This window comes from Schistocerca americana, chromosome 9 (genome assembly GCF_021461395.2).
Source record: "Schistocerca americana isolate TAMUIC-IGC-003095 chromosome 9, iqSchAmer2.1, whole genome shotgun sequence".
NCBI classification, from domain to species: Eukaryota; Metazoa; Arthropoda; class Insecta; order Orthoptera; family Acrididae; genus Schistocerca; species Schistocerca americana.
This window is the reverse complement of record NC_060127.1, coordinates 189,839,961-189,866,647: the sequence shown is the minus strand read 5'-3', so window position 1 is coordinate 189,866,647 and position 26,687 is coordinate 189,839,961.

The window sequence follows — 26,687 nt, the reverse complement described above, 5'->3', positions numbered from 1 at the left end:
GGTGGACAAGTCGCTGCATTTCGCTTCTGCTTGGACATTCCGCAGTACGAATTAAAGAGAGGAAAGATTCAAAGGAAGGGGAGCATCTGGCTGCAGTAACTATGACTCACTTAAGGTAGCAAAATGCCTCGTCATCCGGCGAAGTACATTTGCTAACTCGAGATACTCGTAGTGGGAATAACTGTGACGACGTTAAGGTGGACATACAGTGGCATATCGGTTCTTTAGGACTGACCATAGCAACAATATATAACTGCCTAAAGAAATGGGAGCAGCCGGAAGGAGTAACTATGACTCTCTTAAGGTACCCAAATGCCTCGTCACTCTGCGACAATTATTTGAAATCTCGTGGATATCGTCGTTGGAGTAACTCAGACAACGTTAAGGTGGACATGTTGCAACATTTCGCTCTTCCTTGGACATTTCGCAGTACGAATTAAAGAGAGGAAAGATTCAAAGGAAGGAGAGCATCTGGCTGCAGTAACTATGACTCTCTTACGGTAGCCAAATGCCTCGTCATCCGGGGAAATACATTTGCTAACTCGAGAAACTCGTTGGGGCAGTAACTGTGACGACGTTAAGGTGGACATACAGTGGCATATCGGTTCAGTAGGACTGCCCATAGCAAGAATGATAAAGACCTAAATAAATGGGAGCAGGCGGCAGGAGTAACTATGACTCTCTTAACGTAGCCAAATGCCTCGTCACTCTGCGAAATTTATTTGAAAACTCGAGGATATCGTCGTTGGAGTAACTCAGACAACGTTAAGGTGGACATGCTGTACCATTTCGCTTCTGCAGGACTGGCCGCAATACGGATTAAAGAGAATAAAGATTCAAAGAAGGGGGAGCAGCGGGCAGCAGTTACTATGACTCCCTTAAGGTAGCTAAATGCCTCGCACTCTGCGAAATTTATTTGAAAACTCGTCGATATCGTCGTTGGAGTAACTCAGACAACATTATGGTGGACAAGTCGCAGCATTTCGCTTCTGCTTGGACATTCCGCAGTACGAATTAAAGAGAGGAAAGATTCAAAGGAAGGGGAGCATCTGGCTGCAGTAACTATGACTCACTTAAGGTAGCAAAATGCCTCGTCATCCGGCGAAGTACATTTGCTAACTCGAGATACTCGTAGTGGGAATAACTGTGACGACGTTAAGGTGGACATACAGTGGCATATCGGTTATTTAGGACTGACCATAGCAACAATATATAACTGCCTAAAGAAATGGGAGCAGCCGGAAGGAGTAACTATGACTCTCTTAAGGTACCCAAATGCCTCGTCACTCTGCGACAATTATTTGAAATCTCGTGGATATCGTCGTTGGAGTAACTCAGACAACGTTAAGGTGGACATGTTGCAACATTTCGCTCTTCCTTGGACATTTCGCAGTACGAATTAAAGAGAGGAAAGATTCAAAGGAAGGAGAGCATCTGGCTGCAGTAACTATGACTCTCTTACGGTAGCCAAATGCCTCGTCATCCGGGGAAATACATTTGCTAACTCGAGAAACTCGTTGGGGCAGTAACTGTGACGACGTTAAGGTGGACATACAGTGGCATATCGGTTCAGTAGGACTGGCCATAGCAAGAATGATAAAGATATGGGAACAGCTGGCAGGAGTGACTATGACTCTCTTAAGGTAGCAAAATGCCTCGTCACTATGTGAAATTTATTTGAAAACTCGTGGGTATCGTCGTTGGAGTAACTCAGACAACGTTAAGGTGGACATGCTGTACCATTTTGCTCCTGCAGAACTGGCCGCAATACGAATTAAAGAGAATAAAGATTCAAAGAAGGGGTAGCAGCGGGCAGCAGTAACTATGACTCTCTTAAGGTTGCCAAATGCCTCGTCACTCTGCGAAATTTATTTGAAAACTCGTCGATATCGTCGTTTGAGTAACTCAGACAATGTTAAGGTGGACATGTTGCAGCAATTCGCTTCTGCTGGGACATTCCGCAGTACGGATTAAAGAGAGGAAAGATTCAAAGGAAGGGGACCATCTGGCTGTAGTGACTATGACTCTCTTAAGGTAGCCAAATGCCTCGTCATCCGGCGAAGTACATTTGCTAACTCGAGAAACTCGTAGTGGGAGTAACTGTGACGACGTTAAGGTGGACATACAGTGGCATATCGGTTCTGTAGGACTGCCCATAGCAAGAATGATAAAGACCTCAATCAATGGCAGCAGGCGGCAGGAGTAACTATGACTCTCTTAACGTAGCCAAATGCCTCGTCACTCTGCGAAATTTATTTGAAAACTCGAGGATATCGTGGTTGGAGTAACTCAGACAACGTTAAGGTGGACATGCTGTACCATTTCGCTTCTGCAGTAGTGGCCGCAATACGACTTAAAGAGAATAAAGATTCAAAAAAGGGGTAGCAGCGGGCAGCAGTTACTATGACTCTCTTAAGGTTGCCAAATGCCTCGTCACTCTACGAAATTTATTTGAAAACTCGTCGATATCGTCGTTGGAGTAACTCAGAAAATGTTAAGGTGGACATGTTGCAGCAATTCGCTTCTGCTGGGACATTCCGCAGTACGAATTAAAGAGAGGAAAGATTCAAAGGAAGGGGAGCATCTGGCTGCTGTAACTATGACTCTCTTAAGCTAGCCAAATGCCTCGTCATCCGGCGAAGTACATTTGCTAACTCGAGAAAATCGTAGTGGGAGTAACTGTGGTAAGGTGGACATACAGTGGCATATCGGTTCAGTAGGACTGGCCATAGCAAGAATGTTAAAGGCCTAAAGAAATGGGAGCAGCCGGCAGGAGTAACTATGCCTCTCTTAAGGTAGCCAAATGCCTCGTCACGCTGCGAAATTTTTTTGAAAAATCGAGAATATCGTCGTTGGAGTAACTCAGACAACGTTAAGGTGGACATGCGGTACCATTTCGCTTCTGCAGGACTGGCCGCAATACGAATTAAAGAGAATAAAGATTCAAATAAGGAGGAGCAGCGGGCAGCAGTAACTAAGACTCTCTTAAGGTAGCCAAATGCCTCGTCACTCTACGAAATTTATTTGAAAACTCGTCGATATCGTCGTTGGAGTAACTCAGACAACGTTAAGGTGTACAAGTTGCAGCATTTCGCTTCTGCTTGGACATTCCACAGTACGAATTAAAGAGAGGAAAGATTAAAAGGAAAAGGAGCATCTGGCTGCAGTATCTATGACTCTCTTAAGGTAGCCAAATGCCTCGTTATCCGGCGAAGTACATTTGCTACCTCGAGATACTCGTTGTGCGAATAACTGTGACGACGTTAGGTGGACATACAGTGGCATATCGGATCTGTAGGACTGGCCATAGAAAGATTGATAAAGGCATCAAGAAATGGGAGCAGCCAGCAGGAGTAACTATGACTCTCATAAGGTAGTCAAGTGCCTCGTCACTCAGCGAAATTTATTTGAAAACTCGTGGATATCGTCGTTGGAGTAACTCAACAACGTTAAGCTGGACATGTTGCAGCATTTCGCTTCTGCCTGGACATTCCGCAGTACGAATTAAAGATAGGAAAGATTGAAAGGAAGGAGAGCATCTGGCTGCAGTAACTATGACTCTCTTATGGTAGCCAAATGCCTCGTCATCCGGCGAAGTACATTTGCTAACTCGAGAAGCTCGTAGTGGGAGTAACTGTGACGACGTTAAGGTGGACAAACAGTGGCATATCGGTTCAGTACGACTGACCATAGCAAAAATGATAAACAAATGGGAGCAGCCGGCAGGAGGAACGATGACTCTCTTAAGGTAGCCAAATGCCTCGTCATCCGGCGAAGTACATTTGCTAACTCGAGAAACTCGTAGTGGGAGTAACTGTGACAAAGTTAAGGTGGACATACAGTGGCATATCGGTTCAGTAGGACTGGCCATAGCAAGAATGATAAAGGCCTAAAGAAATGGGAGCAGCCGGCAGGAGTAACTAGGACTCTCTTAAGGTAGTCAAATGCCTCGTCACTCTGCGAAATTTATTTGAAAACTCGAGGATATCGTCGCTGGAGTAACTCAGAAAACGTTAAGGTGGACATGCTGTACCATTTCGCTTCTGCAGGACTGGCCGCAATACGGATTAAAGAGAATAAAGATTCAAAGAAGGGGGAGCAGCGGGCAGCAGTTACTATGACTCTCTTAATTTTGCTAAATGCCTCGCACTCTGCGATATTTATTTGAAAACTCGTCGATATCGTCGTTGGAGTAACTCAGACAACATTAAGGTGGACAAGTCGCAGCATTTCGCTTCTGCTTGGACATTCCGCAGTACGAATTAAAGAGAGCAAAGATTCAAAGGAAGGGGAGCATCTGGCTGCAGTAACTATGACTCACTTAAGAAAGCAAAATGCCTCGTCATCCGGCGAAGTACATTTGCTAACTCGAGATACTCGTAGTGGGAATAACTGTGACGACGTTAAGGTGGACATACAGTGGCATATCGGTTCTTTAGGACTGACCATAGCAACAATGATAACTGCCTAAAGAAATGGGAGCAGCCGGCAGGAGTAACTATGACTCTCTTAAGGTACCCAAATGCCTCGTCACTCTGCGAAAATTATTTGAAATCTCGAGGATATCGTCGTTGGAGTAACTCAGACAACGTTAAGGTGGACATGTTGCAACATTTCGCTCTTCCTTGGACATTTCGCAGTACGAATTAAAGAGAAGAAAGTTTCAAAGGAAGGAGAGCATCTGGCTGCAGTAACTATGACTCTCTTACGGTAGCCAAATGCCTCGTCATCCGGGGAAATACATTTGCTAACTCGAGAATCTCGTTGGGGCAGTAACTGTGACGACGTTAAGGTGGACATACAGTGGCATATCGGTTCAGTAGGACTGGCCATAGCAAGAATGATAAAGATATGGGAACAGCTGGCAGGAGTGACTATGACTCTCTTAAGGTAGCCAAATGCCTCGTCACTCTGTGAAATTTATTTGAAAACTCGTGGGTATCGTCGTTGGAGTAACTCAGACAACGTTAAGGTGGTCATGCTGTACCATTTTGCCTCTGCAGAACTGGCCGCAATACGAATTAAAGAGAATAAAGATTCAAAGAAGGGGTAGCAGCGGCAGCAGTAACTATGACTCTCTTAAGGTTGCCAAATGCCTCGTCACTCTGCGAAATGTATTTGAAAACTCGTCAATATCGTCGTTGGAGTAACTCAGACAATGTTAAGGTGGACATGTTGCAGCAATTCGCTTCTGCTGGGACATTCCGCAGTACGGATTAAAGAGAGGAAAGATTCAAAGGAAGGGGACCATCTGGCTGCAGTAACTATGACTCTCTTAAGGTAGCCAAATGCGTCGTCATCCGGTGAATTACACTTGCTAACTCGAGAAACTCGTAGTGGGAGTAACTGTGACGACGTTAAGGTGGACATACAGTGGCATATCGGTTCTGTAGGACTGCCCATAGCAAGAATGATAAAGACCTAAATCAATGGGAGCAGGCGGCAGGAGTAACTATGACTCTCTTAACGTAGCCAAATGCCTCGTCACTCTGCGAAATTTATTTGAAAACTCGAGGATATCGTGGTTGGAGTAACTCAGACAACGTTAAGGTGGACATGCTGTACCATTTCGCTTCTGCAGAACTGGCCGCAATACGAATTAAAGAGAATAAAGATTCAAAGAAGGGGTAGCAGCGGGCAGCAGTAACTATGACTCTCTTAAGGTTGCCAAATGCCTCGTCACTCTGCGGAATTTATTTGAAAACTCGTCGATATCGTCGTTGGAGTAACTCAGAAAATGTTAAGGTGGACATGTTGCAGCAATTCGCTTCTGCTGGGACATTCCGCAGTACGAATTAAAGAGAGGAAAGATTCAAAGGAAGGGGAGCATCTGGCTGCTGTAACTATGACTCTCTTATGCTAGCCAAATGCCTCGTCATCCGGCGAAGTACATTTGCTAACTCGAGAAAATCGTAGTGGGAGTAACTGTGGTAAGGTGGACATACAGTGGCATATCGGTTCAGTAGGACTGGCCATAGCAAGAATGTTAAAGGCCTAAAGAAATGGGAGCAGCCGGCAGGAGTAACTATGACTCTCTTAAGGTACCCAAATGCCTCGTCACGCTGCGAAATTTTTTTGAAAAATCGAGAATATCGTCGTTGGAGTAACTCAGACAACGTTAAGGTGGACATGCGGTACCATTTCGCTTCTGCAGGACTGGCCGCAATACGAATTAAAGAGAATAAAGATTCAAATAAGGAGGAGCAGCGGGCAGCAGTAACTAAGACTCTCTTAAGGTAGCCAAATGCCTCGTCACTCTACGAAATTTATTTGAAAACTCGTCGATATCGTCGTTGGAGTAACTCAGACAACGTTAAGGTGTACAAGTTGCAGCATTTCGCTTCTGCTTGGACATTCCACAGTACGAATTAAAGAGAGGAAAGATTAAAAGGAAAAGGAGCATCTGGCTGCAGTATCTATGACTCGCTTAAGGTAGCCAAATGCCTCGTTATCCGGCGAAGTACATTTGCTACCTCGAGATACTCGTTGTGCGAATAACTGTGACGACGTTAAGGTGGACATACAGTGGCATATCGGTTCTGTAGGACTGACCATAGCAAGATTGATAAAGGCATCAAGAAATGGGAGCAGCCAGCAGGAGTAACTATGACTCTCACAAGGTGGTCAAGTGCCTCGTCACTCAGCGAAATTTATTTGAAAACTCGTGGATATCGTCGTTGGAGTAACTCAACAACGTTAAGCTGGACATGTTGCAGCATTTCGCTTCTGCCTGGACATTCCGCAGTACGAATTAAAGATAGGAAAGATTGAAAGGAAGGAGAGCATCTGGCTGCAGTAACTATGACTCTCTTATGGTAGCCAAATGCCTCGTCATCCGGCGAAGTACATTTGCTAACTCGAGAAGCTCGTAGTGGGAGTAACTGTGACGACGTTAAGGTGGACAAACAGTGGCATATCGGTTCAGTACGACTGACCATAGCAAAAATGATAAACAAATGGGAGCAGCCGGCAGGAGGAACGATGACTCTCTTAAGGTAGCCAAATGCCTCGTCATCCGGCGAAGTAGATTTGCTAACTCGAGAAACTCGTAGTGGGAGTAACTGTGACAAAGTTAAGGTGGACATACAGTGGCATATCGGTTCAGTAGGACTGGCCATAGCAAGAATGATAAAGGCCTAAAGAAATGGGAGCAGCCGGCAGGAGTAACTATGACTCTCTTAAGGTATCCAAATGCCTTGTCACTCTGCGAAATTTATTTAAAAACTTGAGGATATCGTCGTTGGAGTAACTCAGACAACGTTAAGGTGGACATGCTATACCATTTCACTTCTGCAGGACTGGCCGCAATACGAATTAAAGAGAGGAAAGATTCAAAGAAGGGGGAGCAGCGGGCAGCAGTTCCTATGACTCTCTTATGGTAGCCAAATGCCTCCTCACTCTGCGAAATTTATTTGAAAACTCGTCGATATCGTCGTTGGAGTGACTCGGACATCGTTAAGGTGGACAAGTTGCAGCATTTCGCTTCTGATTGGACATTCCGCAGTATGAGTTAAAGAGAGGAAAGATTCAAAGGAAGGGGACCATCTGCCTGCAGTAACTATGACTCTCTTAAGGTAGCCAAATGCCTCGTCATCCGGCGAAGTACATTTGCTAACTCGAGAAACTCGTAGTGGGAGTATCTGTGACGACGTTAAGGTGGACATACAGTGGTACATCGGTTCTGTAGGACTGCCCATAGCAAGAATGATAAAGATGTAAAGAAATGGGAGCAGCCGGCAGGAGTAACTAGGACTCTCTTAAGGTAGCCAAATGCCTCGTCACTCTGCGAAATTTATTTGAAAACTCGAGGATATCGTCGCTGGAGTAACTCAGAAAACGTTAAGGTGGACATGCTGTACCATTTCGCTTTTGCAGGACTGGCCGCAATACGGATTAAAGAGAATAAAGATTCAAAGAAGGGGGAGCAGCGGGCAGCAGTTACTATGACTCTCTTAATTTAGCTAAATGCCTCGCACTCTGCGAAATTTATTTGAAAACTCGTCGATATCGTCGTTGGAGTAACTCAGACAACATTAAGGTGGACAAGTCGCAGCATTTCGCTTCTGCTTGGACATTCCGCAGTACGAATTAAAGAGAGGAAAGATTCAAAGGAAGGGGAGCATCTGGCTGCAGTAACTATGACTCACTTAAGAAAGCAAAATGCCTCGTCATCCGGCGAAGGACATTTGCTAACTCGAGATACTCGTAGTGGGAATAACTGTGACGACGTTAAGGTGGACATACAGTGGCATATCGGTTCTTTAGGACTGACCATAGCAACAATGATAACTGCCTAAAGAAATGGGAGCAGCCGGCAGGAGTAACTATGACTCTCTTAAGGTACCCAAATGCCTCGTCACTCTGCGAAAATTATTTGAAATCTCGAGGATATCGTCGTTGGAGTAACTCAGACAACGTTAAGGTGGACATGTTGCAACATTTCGCTCTTCCTTGGACATTTCGCAGTACGAATTAAACAGAAGAAAGTTTCAAAGGAAGGAGAGCATCTGGCTGCAGTAACTATGACTCTCTTACGGTAGCCAAATGCCTCGTCATCCGGGGAAATACATTTGCTAACTCGAGAATCTCGTTGGGGCAGTAACTGTGACGACGTTAAGGTGGACATACAGTGGCATATCGGTTCAGTAGGACTGGCCATAGCAAGAATGATAAAGATATGGGAACAGCTGGCAGGAGTGACTATGACTCTCTTAAGGTAGCCAAATGCCTCGTCACTCTGTGAAATTTAATTGAAAACTCGTGGGTATCGTCGTTGGAGTAACTCAGACAACGTTAAGGTGGTCATGCTGTACCATTTTGCCTCTGCAGAACTGGCCGCAATACGAATTAAAGAGAATAAAGATTCAAAGAAGGGGTAGCAGCGGCAGCAGTAACTATGACTCTCTTAAGGTTGCCAAATGCCTCGTCACTCTGCGAAATTTATTTGAAAACTCGTCGATATCGTCGTTGGAGTAACTCAGACAATGTTAAGGTGGACATGTTGCAGCAATTCGCTTCTGCTGGGACATTCAGCAGTACGGATTAAAGAGAGGAAAGATTCAAAGGAAGGGGACCATCTGGCTGCAGTAACTATGACTCTCTTAAGGTAGCCAAATGCGTCGTCATCCGGTGAATTACACTTGCTAACTAGAGAAACTCGTAGTGGGAGTAACTGTGACGACGTTAAGGTGGACATACAGTGGCATATCGGTTCTGTAGGACTGCCCATAGCTAGAATGATAAAGACCTAAATCAATGGGAGCAGGCGGCAGGAGTAACTATGACTCTCTTAACGTAGCCAAATGCCTCGTCACTCTGCGAAATTTATTTGAAAACTCGAGGATATCGTGGTTGGAGTAACTCAGACAACGTTAAGGTGGACATGCTGTACCATTTCGCTTCTGCAGAACTGGCCGCAATACGAATTAAAGAGAATAAAGATTCAAAGAAGGGGTAGCAGCGGGCAGCAGTAACTATGACTCTCTTAAGGTTGCCAAATGCCTCGTCACTCTGCGAAATTTATTTGAAAACTCGTCGATATCGTCGTTGGAGTAACTCAGAAAATGTTAAGGTGGACATGTTGCAGCAATTCGCTTCTGCTGGGACATTCCGCAGTACGAATTAAAGAGAGGAAAGATTCAAAGGAAGGGGAGCATCTGGCTGCTGTAACTATGACTCTCTTAAGCTAGCCAAATGCCTCGTCATCCGGCGAAGTACATTTGCTAACTCGAGAAAATCGTAGTGGGAGTAACTGTGGTAAGGTGGACATACAGTGGCATATCGGTTCAGTAGGACTGGCCATAGCAAGAATGTTAAAGGCCTAAAGAAATGGGAGCAGCCGGCAGGAGTAACTATGCCTCTCTTAAGGTAGCCAAATGCCTCGTCACGCTGCGAAATTTTTTTGAAAAATCGAGAATATCGTCGTTGGAGTAACTCAGACAACGTTAAGGTGGACATGCGGTACCATTTCGCTTCTGCAGGACTGGCCGCAATACGAATTAAAGAGAATAAAGATTCAAATAAGGAGGAGCAGCGGGCAGCAGTAACTAAGACTCTCTTAAGGTAGCCAAATGCCTCGTCACTCTACGAAATTTATTTGAAAACTCGTCGATATCGTCGTTGGAGTAACTCAGACAACGTTAAGGTGTACAAGTTGCAGCATTTCGCTTCTGCTTGGACATTCCACAGTACGAATTAAAGAGAGGAAAGATTAAAAGGAAAAGGAGCATCTGGCTGCAGTATCTATGACTCTCTTAAGGTAGCCAAATGCCTCGTTATCCGGCGAAGTACATTTGCTACCTCGAGATACTCGTTGTGCGAATAACTGTGACGACGTTAGGTGGACATACAGTGGCATATCGGATCTGTAGGACTGGCCATAGAAAGATTGATAAAGGCATCAAGAAATGGGAGCAGCCAGCAGGAGTAACTATGACTCTCATAAGGTAGTCAAGTGCCTCGTCACTCAGCGAAATTTATTTGAAAACTCGTGGATATCGTCGTTGGAGTAACTCAACAACGTTAAGCTGGACATGTTGCAGCATTTCGCTTCTGCCTGGACATTCCGCAGTACGAATTAAAGATAGGAAAGATTGAAAGGAAGGAGAGCATCTGGCTGCAGTAACTATGACTCTCTTATGGTAGCCAAATGCCTCGTCATCCGGCGAAGTACATTTGCTAACTCGAGAAGCTCGTAGTGGGAGTAACTGTGACGACGTTAAGGTGGACAAACAGTGGCATATCGGTTCAGTACGACTGACCATAGCAAAAATGATAAACAAATGGGAGCAGCCGGCAGGAGGAACGATGACTCTCTTAAGGTAGCCAAATGCCTCGTCATCCGGCGAAGTAGATTTGCTAACTCGAGAAACTCGTAGTGGGAGTAACTGTGACAAAGTTAAGGTGGACATACAGTGGCATATCGGTTCAGTAGGACTGGCCATAGCAAGAATGATAAAGGCCTAAAGAAATGGGAGCAGCCGGCAGGAGTAACTATGACTCTCTTAAGGTATCCAAATGCCTTGTCACTCTGCGAAATTTATTTAAAAACTTGAGGATATCGTCGTTGGAGTAACTCAGACAACGTTAAGGTGGACATGCTATACCATTTCACTTCTGCAGGACTGGCCGCAATACGAATTAAAGAGAGGAAAGATTCAAAGAAGGGGGAGCAGCGGGCAGCAGTTCCTATGACTCTCTTATGGTAGCCAAATGCCTCCTCACTCTGCGAAATTTATTTGAAAACTCGTCGATATCGTCGTTGGAGTGACTCGGACATCGTTAAGGTGGACAAGTTGCAGCATTTCGCTTCTGATTGGACATTCCGCAGTATGAGTTAAAGAGAGGAAAGATTCAAAGGAAGGGGACCATCTGCCTGCAGTAACTATGACTCTCTTAAGGTAGCCAAATGCCTCGTCATCCGGCGAAGTACATTTGCTAACTCGAGAAACTCGTAGTGGGAGTATCTGTGACGACGTTAAGGTGGACATACAGTGGTACATCGGTTCTGTAGGACTGCCCATAGCAAGAATGATAAAGATGTAAAGAAATGGGAGCAGCCGGCAGGAGTAACTAGGACTCTCTTAAGGTAGCCAAATGCCTCGTCACTCTGCGAAATTTATTTGAAAACTCGAGGATATCGTCGCTGGAGTAACTCAGAAAACGTTAAGGTGGACATGCTGTACCATTTCGCTTTTGCAGGACTGGCCGCAATACGGATTAAAGAGAATAAAGATTCAAAGAAGGGGGAGCAGCGGGCAGCAGTTACTATGACTCTCTTAATTTAGCTAAATGCCTCGCACTCTGCGAAATTTATTTGAAAACTCGTCGATATCGTCGTTGGAGTAACTCAGACAACATTAAGGTGGACAAGTCGCAGCATTTCGCTTCTGCTTGGACATTCCGCAGTACGAATTAAAGAGAGGAAAGATTCAAAGGAAGGGGAGCATCTGGCTGCAGTAACTATGACTCACTTAAGAAAGCAAAATGCCTCGTCATCCGGCGAAGGACATTTGCTAACTCGAGATACTCGTAGTGGGAATAACTGTGACGACGTTAAGGTGGACATACAGTGGCATATCGGTTCTTTAGGACTGACCATAGCAACAATGATAACTGCCTAAAGAAATGGGAGCAGCCGGCAGGAGTAACTATGACTCTCTTAAGGTACCCAAATGCCTCGTCACTCTGCGAAAATTATTTGAAATCTCGAGGATATCGTCGTTGGAGTAACTCAGACAACGTTAAGGTGGACATGTTGCAACATTTCGCTCTTCCTTGGACATTTCGCAGTACGAATTAAACAGAAGAAAGTTTCAAAGGAAGGAGAGCATCTGGCTGCAGTAACTATGACTCTCTTACGGTAGCCAAATGCCTCGTCATCCGGGGAAATACATTTGCTAACTCGAGAATCTCGTTGGGGCAGTAACTGTGACGACGTTAAGGTGGACATACAGTGGCATATCGGTTCAGTAGGACTGGCCATAGCAAGAATGATAAAGATATGGGAACAGCTGGCAGGAGTGACTATGACTCTCTTAAGGTAGCCAAATGCCTCGTCACTCTGTGAAATTTAATTGAAAACTCGTGGGTATCGTCGTTGGAGTAACTCAGACAACGTTAAGGTGGTCATGCTGTACCATTTTGCCTCTGCAGAACTGGCCGCAATACGAATTAAAGAGAATAAAGATTCAAAGAAGGGGTAGCAGCGGCAGCAGTAACTATGACTCTCTTAAGGTTGCCAAATGCCTCGTCACTCTGCGAAATTTATTTGAAAACTCGTCGATATCGTCGTTGGAGTAACTCAGACAATGTTAAGGTGGACATGTTGCAGCAATTCGCTTCTGCTGGGACATTCAGCAGTACGGATTAAAGAGAGGAAAGATTCAAAGGAAGGGGACCATCTGGCTGCAGTAACTATGACTCTCTTAAGGTAGCCAAATGCGTCGTCATCCGGTGAATTACACTTGCTAACTAGAGAAACTCGTAGTGGGAGTAACTGTGACGACGTTAAGGTGGACATACAGTGGCATATCGGTTCTGTAGGACTGCCCATAGCAAGAATGATAAAGACCTAAATCAATGGGAGCAGGCGGCAGGAGTAACTATGACTCTCTTAACGTAGCCAAATGCCTCGTCACTCTGCGAAATTTATTTGAAAACTCGAGGATATCGTGGTTGGAGTAACTCAGACAACGTTAAGGTGGACATGCTGTACCATTTCGCTTCTGCAGAACTGGCCGCAATACGAATTAAAGAGAATAAAGATTCAAAGAAGGGGTAGCAGCGGGCAGCAGTAACTATGACTCTCTTAAGGTTGCCAAATGCCTCGTCACTCTGCGAAATTTATTTGAAAACTCGTCGATATCGTCGTTGGAGTAACTCAGAAAATGTTAAGGTGGACATGTTGCAGCAATTCGCTTCTGCTGGGACATTCCGCAGTACGAATTAAAGAGAGGAAAGATTCAAAGGAAGGGGAGCATCTGGCTGCTGTAACTATGACTCTCTTAAGCTAGCCAAATGCCTCGTCATCCGGCGAAGTACATTTGCTAACTCGAGAAAATCGTAGTGGGAGTAACTGTGGTAAGGTGGACATACAGTGGCATATCGGTTCAGTAGGACTGGCCATAGCAAGAATGTTAAAGGCCTAAAGAAATGGGAGCAGCCGGCAGGAGTAACTATGCCTCTCTTAAGGTAGCCAAATGCCTCGTCACGCTGCGAAATTTTTTTGAAAAATCGAGAATATCGTCGTTGGAGTAACTCAGACAACGTTAAGGTGGACATGCGGTACCATTTCGCTTCTGCAGGACTGGCCGCAATACGAATTAAAGAGAATAAAGATTCAAATAAGGAGGAGCAGCGGGCAGCAGTAACTAAGACTCTCTTAAGGTAGCCAAATGCCTCGTCACTCTACGAAATTTATTTGAAAACTCGTCGATATCGTCGTTGGAGTAACTCAGACAACGTTAAGGTGTACAAGTTGCAGCATTTCGCTTCTGCTTGGACATTCCACAGTACGAATTAAAGAGAGGAAAGATTAAAAGGAAAAGGAGCATCTGGCTGCAGTATCTATGACTCTCTTAAGGTAGCCAAATGCCTCGTTATCCGGCGAAGTACATTTGCTACCTCGAGATACTCGTTGTGCGAATAACTGTGACGACGTTAGGTGGACATACAGTGGCATATCGGATCTGTAGGACTGGCCATAGAAAGATTGATAAAGGCATCAAGAAATGGGAGCAGCCAGCAGGAGTAACTATGACTCTCATAAGGTAGTCAAGTTCCTCGTCACTCAGCGAAATTTATTTGAAAACTCGTGGATATCGTCGTTGGAGTAACTCAACAACGTTAAGCTGGACATGTTGCAGCATTTCGCTTCTGCCTGGACATTCCGCAGTACGAATTAAAGATAGGAAAGATTGAAAGGAAGGAGAGCATCTGGCTGCAGTAACTATGACTCTCTTATGGTAGCCAAATGCCTCGTCATCCGGCGAAGTACATTTGCTAACTCGAGAAGCTCGTAGTGGGAGTAACTGTGACGACGTTAAGGTGGACAAACAGTGGCATATCGGTTCAGTACGACTGACCATAGCAAAAATGATAAACAAATGGGAGCAGCCGGCAGGAGGAACGATGACTCTCTTAAGGTAGCCAAATGCCTCGTCATCCGGCGAAGTACATTTGCTAACTCGAGAAACTCGTAGTGGGAGTAACTGTGACAAAGTTAAGGTGGACATACAGTGGCATATCGGTTCAGTAGGACTGGCCATAGCAAGAATGATAAAGGCCTAAAGAAATGGGAGCAGCCGGCAGGAGTAACTAGGACTCTCTTAAGGTAGCCAAATGCCTCGTCACTCTGCGAAATTTATTTGAAAACTCGAGGATATCGTCGCTGGAGTAACTCAGAAAACGTTAAGGTGGACATGCTGTACCATTTCGCTTCTGCAGGACTGGCCGCAATACGGATTAAAGAGAATAAAGATTCAAAGAAGGGGGAGCAGCGGGCAGCAGTTACTATGACTCTCTTAATTTTGCTAAATGCCTCGCACTCTGCGATATTTATTTGAAAACTCGTCGATATCGTCGTTGGAGTAACTCAGACAACATTAAGGTGGACAAGTCGCAGCATTTCGCTTCTGCTTGGACATTCCGCAGTACGAATTAAAGAGAGCAAAGATTCAAAGGAAGGGGAGCATCTGGCTGCAGTAACTATGACTCACTTAAGAAAGCAAAATGCCTCGTCATCCGGCGAAGTACATTTGCTAACTCGAGATACTCGTAGTGGGAATAACTGTGACGACGTTAAGGTGGACATACAGTGGCATATCGGTTCTTTAGGACTGACCATAGCAACAATGATAACTGCCTAAAGAAATGGGAGCAGCCGGCAGGAGTAACTATGACTCTCTTAAGGTACCCAAATGCCTCGTCACTCTGCGAAAATTATTTGAAATCTCGAGGATATCGTCGTTGGAGTAACTCAGACAACGTTAAGGTGGACATGTTGCAACATTTCGCTCTTCCTTGGACATTTCGCAGTACGAATTAAAGAGAAGAAAGTTTCAAAGGAAGGAGAGCATCTGGCTGCAGTAACTATGACTCTCTTACGGTAGCCAAATGCCTCGTCATCCGGGGAAATACATTTGCTAACTCGAGAATCTCGTTGGGGCAGTAACTGTGACGACGTTAAGGTGGACATACAGTGGCATATCGGTTCAGTAGGACTGGCCATAGCAAGAATGATAAAGATATGGGAACAGCTGGCAGGAGTGACTATGACTCTCTTAAGGTAGCCAAATGCCTCGTCACTCTGTGAAATTTATTTGAAAACTCGTGGGTATCGTCGTTGGAGTAACTCAGACAACGTTAAGGTGGTCATGCTGTACCATTTTGCCTCTGCAGAACTGGCCGCAATACGAATTAAAGAGAATAAAGATTCAAAGAAGGGGTAGCAGCGGCAGCAGTAACTATGACTCTCTTAAGGTTGCCAAATGCCTCGTCACTCTGCGAAATGTATTTGAAAACTCGTCAATATCGTCGTTGGAGTAACTCAGACAATGTTAAGGTGGACATGTTGCAGCAATTCGCTTCTGCTGGGACATTCCGCAGTACGGATTAAAGAGAGGAAAGATTCAAAGGAAGGGGACCATCTGCCTGCAGTAACTATGACTCTCTTAAGGTAGCCAAATGCGTCGTCATCCGGTGAATTACACTTGCTAACTCGAGAAACTCGTAGTGGGAGTAACTGTGACGACGTTAAGGTGGACATACAGTGGCATATCGGTTCTGTAGGACTGCCCATAGCAAGAATGATAAAGACCTAAATCAATGGGAGCAGGCGGCAGGAGTAACTATGACTCTCTTAACGTAGCCAAATGCCTCGTCACTCTGCGAAATTTATTTGAAAACTCGAGGATATCGTGGTTGGAGTAACTCAGACAACGTTAAGGTGGACATGCTGTACCATTTCGCTTCTGCAGAACTGGCCGCAATACGAATTAAAGAGAATAAAGATTCAAAGAAGGGGTAGCAGCGGGCAGCAGTAACTATGACTCTCTTAAGGTTGCCAAATGCCTCGTCACTCTGCGAAATTTATTTGAAAACTCGTCGATATCGTCGTTGGAGTAACTCAGAAAATGTTAAGGTGGACATGTTGCAGCAATTCGCTTCTGCTGGGACATTCCGCAGTACGAATTAAAGAGAGGAAAGATTCAAAGGAAGGGGAGCATCTGGCTGCTGTAACTATGACTCTCTTATGCTAGCCAAATGCCTCGTCATCCGGCGAAGTACATTTGCTAACTCGAGAAAATCGTAGTGGGAGTAACTGTGGTAAGGTGGACATACAGTGGCATATCGGTTCAGTAGGACTGGCCATAGCAAGAATGTTAAAGGCCTAAAGAAATGGGAGCAGCCGGCAGGAGTAACTATGACTCTCTTAAGGTACCCAAATGCCTCGTCACGCTGCGAAATTTTTTTGAAAAATCGAGAATATCGTCGTTGGAGTAACTCAGACAACGTTAAGGTGGACATGCGGTACCATTTCGCTTCTGCAGGACTGGCCGCAATACGAATTAAAGAGAATAAAGATTCAAATAAGGAGGAGCAGCGGGCAGCAGTAACTAAGACTCTCTTAAGGTAGCCAAATGCCTCGTCACTCTACGCAATTTATTTGAAAACTCGTCGATATCGTCGTTGGAGTAACTCAGACAACGTTAAGGTGTACAAGTTGCAGCATTTCGCTTCTGCTTGGACATTCCACAGTACGAATTAAAGAGAGGAAAGATTAAAAGGAAAAGGAGCATCTGGCTGCAGTATCTATGACTCGCTTAAGGTAGCCAAATGCCTCGTTATCCGGCGAAGTACATTTGCTACCTCGAGATACTCGTTGTGCGAATAACTGTGACGACGTTAAGGTGGACATACAGTGGCATATCGGTTCTGTAGGACTGACCATAGCAAGATTGATAAAGGCATCAAGAAATGGGAGCAGCCAGCAGGAGTAACTATGACTCTCATAAGGTGGTCAAGTGCCTCGTCACTCAGCGAAATTTATTTGAAAACTCGTGGATATCGTCGTTGGAGTAACTCAACAACGTTAAGCTGGACATGTTGCAGCATTTCGCTTCTGCCTGGACATTCCGCAGTACGAATTAAAGATAGGAAAGATTGAAAGGAAGGAGAGCATCTGGCTGCAGTAACTATGACTCTCTTATGGTAGCCAAATGCCTCGTCATCCGGCGAAGTACATTTGCTAACTCGAGAAGCTCGTAGTGGGAGTAACTGTGACGACGTTAAGGTGGACAAACAGTGGCATATCGGTTCAGTACGACTGACCATAGCAAAAATGATAAACAAATGGGAGCAGCCGGCAGGAGGAACGATGACTCTCTTAAGGTAGCCAAATGCCTCGTCATCCGGCGAAGTAGATTTGCTAACTCGAGAAACTCGTAGTGGGAGTAACTGTGACAAAGTTCAGGTGGACATACAGTGGCATATCGGTTCAGTAGGACTGGCCATAGCAAGAATGATAAAGGCCTAAAGAAATGGGAGCAGCCGGCAGGAGTAACTATGACTCTCTTAAGGTATCCAAATGCCTCGTCACTCTGCGAAATTTATTTAAAAACTTGAGGATATCGTCGTTGGAGTAACTCAGACAACGTTAAGGTGGACATGCTATACCATTTCACTTCTGCAGGACTGGCCGCAATACGAATTAAAGAGAGGAAAGATTCAAAGAAGGGGGAGCAGCGGGCAGCAGTTCCTATGACTCTCTTATGGTAGCCAAATGCCTCCTCACTCTGCGAAATTTATTTGAAAACTCGTCGATATCGTCGTTGGAGTGACTCGGACATCGTTAAGGTGGACAAGTTGCAGCATTTCGCTTCTGATTGGACATTCCGCAGTATGAGTTAAAGAGAGGAAAGATTCAAAGGAAGGGGACCATCTGCCTGCAGTAACTATGACTCTCTTAAGGTAGCCAAATGCCTCGTCATCCGGCGAAGTACATTTGCTAACTCGAGAAACTCGTAGTGGGAGTATCTGTGACGACGTTAAGGTGGACATACAGTGGTACATCGGTTCTGTAGGACTGCCCATAGCAAGAATGATAAAGATGTAAAGAAATGGGAGCAGCCGGCAGGAGTAACTAGGACTCTCTTAAGGTAGCCAAATGCCTCGTCACTCTGCGAAATTTATTTGAAAACTCGAGGATATCGTCGCTGGAGTAACTCAGAAAACGTTAAGGTGGACATGCTGTACCATTTCGCTTTTGCAGGACTGGCCGCAATACGGATTAAAGAGAATAAAGATTCAAAGAAGGGGGAGCAGCGGGCAGCAGTTACTATGACTCTCTTAATTTAGCTAAATGCCTCGCACTCTGCGAAATTTATTTGAAAACTCGTCGATATCGTCGTTGGAGTAACTCAGACAACATTAAGGTGGACAAGTCGCAGCATTTCGCTTCTGCTTGGACATTCCGCAGTACGAATTAAAGAGAGGAAAGATTCAAAGGAAGGGGAGCATCTGGCTGCAGTAACTATGACTCACTTAAGAAAGCAAAATGCCTCGTCATCCGGCGAAGGACATTTGCTAACTCGAGATACTCGTAGTGGGAATAACTGTGACGACGTTAAGGTGGACATACAGTGGCATATCGGTTCTTTAGGACTGACCATAGCAACAATGATAACTGCCTAAAGAAATGGGAGCAGCCGGCAGGAGTAACTATGACTCTCTTAAGGTACCCAAATGCCTCGTCACTCTGCGAAAATTATTTGAAATCTCGAGGATATCGTCGTTGGAGTAACTCAGACAACGTTAAGGTGGACATGTTGCAACATTTCGCTCTTCCTTGGACATTTCGCAGTACGAATTAAACAGAAGAAAGTTTCAAAGGAAGGAGAGCATCTGGCTGCAGTAACTATGACTCTCTTACGGTAGCCAAATGCCTCGTCATCCGGGGAAATACATTTGCTAACTCGAGAATCTCGTTGGGGCAGTAACTGTGACGACGTTAAGGTGGACATACAGTGGCATATCGGTTCAGTAGGACTGGCCATAGCAAGAATGATAAAGATATGGGAACAGCTGGCAGGAGTGACTATGACTCTCTTAAGGTAGCCAAATGCCTCGTCACTCTGTGAAATTTAATTGAAAACTCGTGGGTATCGTCGTTGGAGTAACTCAGACAACGTTAAGGTGGTCATGCTGTACCATTTTGCCTCTGCAGAACTGGCCGCAATACGAATTAAAGAGAATAAAGATTCAAAGAAGGGGTAGCAGCGGCAGCAGTAACTATGACTCTCTTAAGGTTGCCAAATGCCTCGTCACTCTGCGAAATTTATTTGAAAACTCGTCGATATCGTCGTTGGAGTAACTCAGACAATGTTAAGGTGGACATGTTGCAGCAATTCGCTTCTGCTGGGACATTCAGCAGTACGGATTAAAGAGAGGAAAGATTCAAAGGAAGGGGACCATCTGGCTGCAGTAACTATGACTCTCTTAAGGTAGCCAAATGCGTCGTCATCCGGTGAATTACACTTGCTAACTAGAGAAACTCGTAGTGGGAGTAACTGTGACGACGTTAAGGTGGACATACAGTGGCATATCGGTTCTGTAGGACTGCCCATAGCAAGAATGATAAAGACCTAAATCAATGGGAGCAGGCGGCAGGAGTAACTATGACTCTCTTAACGTAGCCAAATGCCTCGTCACTCTGCGAAATTTATTTGAAAACTCGAGGATATCGTGGTTGGAGTAACTCAGACAACGTTAAGGTGGACATGCTGTACCATTTCGCTTCTGCAGAACTGGCCGCAATACGAATTAAAGAGAATAAAGATTCAAAGAAGGGGTAGCAGCGGGCAGCAGTAACTATGACTCTCTTAAGGTTGCCAAATGCCTCGTCACTCTGCGAAATTTATTTGAAAACTCGTCGATATCGTCGTTGGAGTAACTCAGAAAATGTTAAGGTGGACATGTTGCAGCAATTCGCTTCTGCTGGGACATTCCGCAGTACGAATTAAAGAGAGGAAAGATTCAAAGGAAGGGGAGCATCTGGCTGCTGTAACTATGACTCTCTTAAGCTAGCCAAATGCCTCGTCATCCGGCGAAGTACATTTGCTAACTCGAGAAACTCGTAGTGGGAGTAACTGTGGTAAGGAGGACATAGAGTGGCATATCGGTTCAGTAGGACTGGCCATAGCAAGAATTTTAAAGGCCTAAAGAAATGGGAGCAGCCGGCAGGAGTAACTATGACTCTCTTAAGGTAGCCAAATGCCTCGTCACGCTGCGAAATTTTTTGGAAAAATCGAGAATATCGTCGTTGGAGTAACTCAGACAACGTTAAGGTGGACATGCGGTACCATTTCGCTTCTGCAGGACTGGCCGCAATACAAATTAAAGAGAATAAAGATTCAAATAAGGAGGAGCAGCGGGCAGCAGTAACTAAGACTCTCTTAAGGTAGCCAAATGCCTCGTCACTCTACGAAATTTATTTGAAAACTCGTCGATATCGTCGTTGGAGTAACTCAGACAACGTTAAGGTGTACAAGTTGCAGCATTTCGCTTCTGCTTGGACATTCCACAGTACGAATTAAAGAGAGGAAAGATTAAAAGGAAAAGGAGCATCTGGCTGCAGTATCTATGACTCTCTTAAGGTAGCCAAATGCCTCGTTATCCGGCGAAGTACATTTGCTACCTCGAGATACTCGTTGTGCGAATAACTGTGACGACGTTAAGGTGGACATACAGTGGCATATCGGTTCTGTAGGACTGGCCATAGCAAGATTGATAAAGGCATCAAGAAATGGGAGCAGCCAGCAAGAGTAACTATGACTCTCATAAGGTAGTCAAGTGCCTCGTCACTCAGCGAAATTTATTTGAAAACTCGTGGATATCGTCGTTGGAGTAACTCAACAACGTTAAGCTGGACATGTTGCAGCATTTCGCTTCTGCCTGGACATTCCGCAGTACGAATTAAAGATAGGAAAGATTGAAAGGAAGGAGAGCATCTGGCTGCAGTAACTATGACTCTCTTATGGTAGCCAAATGCCTCGTCATCCGGCGAAGTACATTTGCTAACTCGAGAAGCTCGTAGTGGGAGTAACTGTGACGACGTTAAGGTGGACAAATAGTGGCATATCGGTTCAGTACGACTGACCATAGCAAAAATGATAAACAAATGGGAGCAGCCGGCAGGAGGAACGATGACTCTCTTAAGGTAGCCAAATGCCTCGTCATCCGGCGAAGTACATTTGCTAACTCGAGAAACTCGTAGTGGGAGTAACTGTGACAAAGTTAAGGTGGACATACAGTGGCATATCGGTTCAGTAGGACTGTCCATAGCAAGAATGATAAAGGCCTAAAGAAATGGGAGCAGCCGGCAGGAGTAACTATGACTCTCTTAAGGTATCCAAATGCCTCGTCACTCTGCGAAATTTATTTAAAAATTTGAGGATATCGTCGTTGGAGTAACTCAGACAACGTTAAGGTGGACATGCTATACCATTTCACTTCTGCAGGACTGGCCGCAATACGAATTAAAGAGAGGAAAGATTCAAAGAAGGGGGAGCAGCGGGCAGCAGTTACTATGACTCTCTTATGGTAGAGAAATGCCTCCTCACTCTGCGAAATTTATTTGAAAACTCGTCGATAACGTCGTTGGAGTAACTCAGATAACGTTAAGATTGACATGTTGCAGCATTTCGCTTGTGCTGGTACATTCCGCAGTACGAATTAAAGAGAGAGGAAAGATTCAAAGGAAGGGGAGCATCTGGCTGCAGTAACTATGACTCTCTTAAGGAAGCCAAATGCCTCGTCATCCGGCGAAGTACATTTGATAACTCGAGAAACTCGTAGTGGCAGTAACTGTGACGATATTAAGGTGGACATACAGTGGCATATCGGTTCTGTAGGACTGCCCATAGCAAGAATGATAAAGACCTAAATAAATGGGAGCAGGCGGCAGGAGTAACTATGACTCTCTTAACGTAGCCAAATGCCTCGTCACTCTGCGAAATTTATTTGAAAACTCGAGGATATCGTCGTTGGAGTAACTCAGACAACGTTAAGGTGGACATGCTGTACCATTTCGCTTCTGCAGGACTGGCCGCAATACGGATTAAAGAGAATAAAGATTCAAAGCAGGGGGAGCAGCGGGCAGCAGTTACTATGACTCTCTTAAGGTAGCTAAATGCCTCGCACTCTGCGAAATTTATTTGAAAACTCGTCGATATCGTCGTTGGAGTAACTCAGACAACATTATGGTGGACAAGTCGCAGCATTTCGCTTCTGCTTGGACATTCCGCAGTACGAATTAAAGAGAGGAAAGATTCAAAGGAAGGGGAGCATCTGGCTGCAGTAACTATGACTCACTTAAGGTAGCAAAATGCCTCGTCATCCGGCGAAGTACATTTGCTAACTCGAGATACTCGTAGTGGGAATAACTGTGACGACGTTAAGGTGGACATACAGTGGCATATCGGTTCTTTAGGACTGACCATAGCAACAATATATAACTGCCTAAAGAAATGGGAGCAGCCGGAAGGAGTAACTATGACTCTCTTAAGGTACCCAAATGCCTCGTCACTCTGCGAAAATTATTTGAAATCTCGTGGATATCGTCGTTGGAGTAACTCAGACAACGTTAAGGTGGGCATGTTGCAACATTTCGCTCTTCCTTGGACATTTCGCAGTACGAATTAAAGAGAGGAAAGATTCAAAGGAAGGAGAGCATCTGGCTGCAGTAACTATGACTCTCTTACGGTAGCCAAATGCCTCGTCATCCGGGGAAATACATTTGTTAACTTGAGAAACTCGTTGGGGCAGTAACTGTTACGACGTTAAGGTGGACATACAGTGGCATATCGGTTCAGTAGGACTGGCCATAGCAAGAATGATAAAGATATGGGAACAGCTGGCAGGAGTGACTATGACTCTCTTAAGGTAGCCAAATGCCTCGTCACTCTGTGAAATTTATTTGAAAACTCGTGGGTATCGTCGTTGGAGTAACTCAGGCAACGTTAAGGTGGACATGCTGTACCATTTTGCTTCTGCAGAACTGGCCGCAATACGAATTAAAGAGAATAAAGATTCAAAGAAGGGGTAGCAGCGGGCAGCAGTAACTATGACTCTCTTAAGGTTGCCTTATGCCTCGTCACTCTGCGAAATTTATTTGAAAACTCGTCGATATCGTCGTTTGAGTAACTCAGAAAATGTTAAGGTGGACATGTTGCAGCAATTCGCTTCTGCTGGGACATTCCGCAGTACGGATTAAAGAGAGGAAAGATTCAAAGGAAGGGGACCATCTGGCTCAAGTAACTATGACTCTCTTAAGGTAGCCAAATTCCTCGTCATCCGGCGAAGTACATTTGCTAACTCGAGAAACTCGTAGTGGGAGTAACTGTGACGACGTTAAGGTGGACATACAGTGGCATATCGGTTCTGTAGGACTGCCCATAGCAAGAATGATAAAGACCTAAATAAATGGGAGCAGGCGGCAGGAGTAACTATGACTCTCTTAACGTAGCCAAATGCCTCGTCACTCTGCGAAATTTATTTGAAAACTCGAGGATATCGTCGTTGGAGTAACTCAGACAACGTTAAGGTGGACATGCTGTACCATTTCGCTTCTGCAGGACTGGCCGCAATACGGATTAAAGAGAATAAAGATTCGAAGAAGGGGGAGCAGCGGGCAGCAGTTACTATGACTCTCTTAAGGTAGCTAAATGCCTCGCACTCTGCGAAATTTATTTGAAAACTCGTCGATATCGTCGTTGGAGTAACTCAGACAACATTATGGTGGACAAGTCGCAGCATTTCGCTTCTGCTTGGACATTCCGCAGTACGAATTAAAGAGAGGAAAGATTCAAAGGAAGGGGAGCATCTGGCTGCAGTAACTATGACACACTTAAGGTAGCAAAATGCCTCGTCATCCGGCGAAGTACATTTGCTAACTCGAGATACTCGTAGTGGGAATAACTGTGACGACGTTAAGGTGGACATACAGTGGCATATCGGTTCTTTAGGAATGCCATAGCAACAATATATAACTGCCTAAAGGAATGGGAGCAGCCGGAAGGAGTAACTATGACTCTCTTAAGGTACCCAAATGCCTCGTCACTCTGCGAAAATTATTTGAAATCTCGTGGATATCGTCGTTGGAGTAACTAAGACAACGTTAAGTTGGACATGTTGCAACATTTCGCTCTTCCTTGGACATTTCGCAGTACGAATTAAAGAGAGGAAAGATTCAAAGGAAGGAGAGCATCTGGCTGCAGTAACTATGACTCTCTTACGGTAGCCAAATGCCTCGTCATCCGGGGAAATACATTTGCTAACTCGAGAAACTCGTTGGGGCAGTAACTGTGACGACGTTAAGGTGGACATACAGTGGCATATCGGTTCAGTAGGACTGGCCATAGCAAGAATGATAAAGATATGGGAACAGCTGGCAGGAGTGACTATGACTCTCTTAAGGTAGCCAAATGCCTCGTCACTCTGTGAAATTTATTTGAAAACTCGTGGGTATCGTCGTTGGAGTAACTCAGACAACGTTAAGGTGGACATGCTGTACCATTTTGCTTCTGCAGAACTGGCCGCAATACGAATTAAAGAGAATAAAGATTCAAAGAAGGGGTAGCAGCGGGCAGCATTAACTATGACTCTCTTAAGGTTGCCAAATGCCTCGTCACTCTGCGAAATTTATTTGAAAACTCGTCGATATCGTCGTTTGAGTAACTCAGAAAATGTTAAGGTGGACATGTTGCAGCAATTCGCTTCTGCTGGGACATTCCGCAGTACGGATTAAAAAGAGGAAAGATTCAATGGAAGGGGACCATCTGGCTGCAGCAACTATGACTCTCTTAAGGTAGCCGAATTCCTCGTCATCCGGCGAAGTACATTTGCTAACTCGAGAAACTCGTAGTGGGAGTAACTGTGACGACGTTAAGGTGGACATACAGTGGCATATCGGTTCTGTAGGACTGCCCATAGCAAGAATGATAAAGACCTAAATAAATGGGAGCAGGCGGCAGGAGTAACTATGACTCTCTTAACGTAGCCAAATGCCTCGTCACTCTGCGAAATTTATTTGAAAACTCGAGGATATCGTCGTTGGAGTAACTCAGACAACGTTAAGGTGGACATGCTGTACCATTTCGCTTCTGCAGGACTGGCCGCAATACGGATTAAAGAGAATAAAGATTCAAAGAAGGGGGAGCAGCGGGCAGCAGTTACTATGACTCTCTTAAGGTAGCTAAATGCCTCGCACTCTGCGAAATTTATTTGAAAACTCGTCGATATCGTCGTTGGAGTAACTCAGACAACATTATGGTGGACATGTCGCAGCATTTCGCTTCTGCTTGGACATTCCGCAGTACGACTTAAAGAGAGGAAAGATTCAAAGGAAGGGGAGCATCTGGCTGCAGTAACTATGTCTCACTTAAGGTAGCAAAATGCCTCGTCATCCGGCGAAGTACATTTGCTAACTCGAGATACTCGTAGTGGGAATAACTGTGACGACGTTAAGGTGGACATACAGTGGCATATCGGTTCTTTAGGACTGACCATAGCAACAATATATAACTGCCTAAAGAAATGGGAGCAGCCGGAAGGAGTAACTATGACTCTCTTAAGGTACCCAAATGCCTCGTCACTCTGCGACAATTATTTGAAATCTCGTGGATATCGTCGTTGGAGTAACTCAGACAACGTTAAGGTGGACATGTTGCAACATTTCGCTCTTCCTTGGACATTTCGCAGTACGAATTAAAGAGAGGAAAGATTCAAAGGAAGGAGAGCATCTGGCTGCAGTAACTATGACTCTCTTACGGTAGCCAAATGCCTCGTCATCCGGGGAAATACATTTGCTAACTCGAGAAACTCGTTGGGGCAGTAACTGTGACGACGTTAAGGTGGACATACAGTGGCATATCGGTTCAGTAGGACTGCCCATAGCAAGAATGATAAAGACTTAAATAAATGGGAGCAGGCGGCAGGAGTAACTATGACTCTCTTAACGTAGCCAAATGCCTCGTCACTCTGCGAAATTTATTTGAAAACTCGAGGATATCGTCGTTGGAGTAACTCAGACAACGTTAAGGTGGACATGCTGTACCATTTCGCTTCTGCAGGACTGGCCGCAATACGGATTAAAGAGAATAAAGATTCAAAGAAGGGGGAGCAGCGGG